Genomic DNA, 2,099 nt, shown 5'->3' on the forward strand with positions numbered 1-2,099 from the left:
CTCCCGTTTGAGTCTCCGTGTTGGCCCTTCTGAAGCGGAGTCACAAACCGGCTAGAAGGTGGTGACGAAGACGCGTAGGTGTCTTACTCCTTTCCTAGAAAATTCTTCATACTTGTGAACCAAAAGTGTGGATCCGTGGCTGTTTCACAGGAGCATTTGGCAGGGAATGAATTACTGAGAATTGGGGCCTTTCCGGCCTCAGGGACCCTAGGAACGACTACGTTTTTCTCCCTTCAGAGAGCCCCCTCAGAGCCCGTTCCTCTGTGGAAAGCACCTGAGTCCCGTCCTGGGTTAGAATCACTTGTTCCCTGCCCCCAAGACGCGGGACGCGGGCGTTGGGGGAATTGAGCCGCCGAGACCTTCCCAGTCTCCCCCCCCCCCCCCCCCCCCCCCCCCCCCCCTAGACTGTGCTTGCTTTGCAGATACGCCCTTAACTTGTGAAGGAAACGGGGATTGCTTGGCCGGCTTGGCAAGCCCAGTGACAGAAAGTAACCACACAGGATGGTTTCATGATAAATTCCTGACTGGGTAGGTCACGGTGGATAGTCCTGTCCCAGTCCTACAGCTTCCTTAGCAAAGGTCAATCTTGAAGTGAGCCCTGCCCATTGTTCTTATGCAGCTAAGATAACAACTTGGAAATGTCAGGGTAATTTTCTCATTCAGACCTCTGGAAAGCCCGACCTGCAGCACCGGAACACGAGACCACAAAACTCACTGTTATTTTGTTGCCTGCACACCATATCTATGTACTGTAATTATCCTCTACCCATCCATGTAAAAGACGTGTGTGCTTTCCCGTTTTTGTTTTTTATCCAATCTTAGACGTTTCCCTCCTTTGCCTTCCCTGCTTTGATTTCTCCTGCTTCCTTAAAGTACCACCAGTGGATTTCATGTAACCTTCCTTTGATTCTAAATGTATAAAATTAGCTGCAAAACGGCCACTCTCCAGAGCATTTTCTCAATTCGTTGAGATTCTGTTTCTAGGCATGTTTTCCAAAATGTGGCTCAAATTCATATAAACGTTTTCTATAGGTTTAGACATGCTTTTGTTGACATACAAATATCCTGAATTTCTAGCTAGACTTGTTGCCCTTGAACTCAGAAATGTAGGAGCACCACTTCTTCCTCCGGGTCACTGCAAGTTGCTAAGCTGCTGCCTATTTTTTTAAAAAATATATTTTATTGATTTCTTACAGGGAGGAAGGGAGAGAGATAGAGAGTTAGAAACATCGATCAGCTGCCTCCTGCACACCTCCCACTGGGTATGTGCCCACAACCAAGGTACATGCCCTTGACTGGAATCGAACCCGGGACCTTTCAGTCCGCAGGCTGACGCTCTATCCACGGAGCCAAACCGGCTAGGGCACCTGCTGCCTATTTTGTTCCTTCTGGTAGTTTATGAGTTTGATCCTAATGCTTGGTTGTAAGGTGATGTTCACAAAAGTGACTTGTCAGTTTCCCAATCTCAGAGTCTCAATATGTTCTCTGGGGTTAATTTAGTTGATCATGGAGCACTAATGCACTGGAAGTAACTGGTTTTACTTTGTCCCATGGCTACAAAGTCTTTGGTCATAGGAAGATTGAGAGTGGAACAAACATTTTAACTAATCACCCACTCCCAGAAACATCTTTGCAAAGGAAGGACAGCACATGGAAGCAAGGATTCCTATGTCTGCAAGTTAAATGAACCAATTAGAAGTATGTAGAGTTGGTACCCAGACTCAAAATACCAAGTGTTTTATTTAGAGCCCAAACTCTTTACAAAGGATAGTTCCTTCTTTGAAGGAGTTTATAATTGCGTAGATGAACACAAATCAATGATACCAGATTCTTTATAATACATGACAAGAAAAGAAATAGCCTCAGAAAAGTAACTGAGACATTCAATTTTAATCTCTGGTTCTATCTTTTTTTTTTCACAGCAATTGTTTATTTTTCAATTTCCATTTACATTCCATATTATTTTCTATTAGTTTCAGAGGTACAACATTGTGGTTAGACACTCATATACTTGACAAAGTGTTCCCCCTGATATTTCCAGTGCCCACCTGGCACCAGACATAGTTTTTTTTTAATTTATTGTCTAAAGTTTTATATAT

At 44.0% G+C, this 2,099-nt stretch overlaps 1 long non-coding RNA gene across 1 annotated transcript in view; it reads left to right on the forward strand.

Annotated features, from left to right (window-relative positions):
* Positions 1-6: 6 nt before the first annotated feature.
* LOC102244151 overlaps positions 7-2,099 on the forward strand; it is an 18,725-nt gene continuing 16,632 nt past the window's right edge. The window contains exon 1 of the long non-coding RNA XR_314151.2: positions 7-579. This is a non-coding gene — a long non-coding RNA (uncharacterized LOC102244151). The remainder of the gene's footprint in view (positions 580-2,099) is intronic.

The sequence above is a fragment of the Myotis brandtii genome, unplaced genomic scaffold (assembly GCF_000412655.1).
Source record: "Myotis brandtii unplaced genomic scaffold, ASM41265v1 scaffold470, whole genome shotgun sequence".
In the NCBI taxonomy this organism is placed as follows: Eukaryota; Metazoa; Chordata; class Mammalia; order Chiroptera; family Vespertilionidae; genus Myotis; species Myotis brandtii.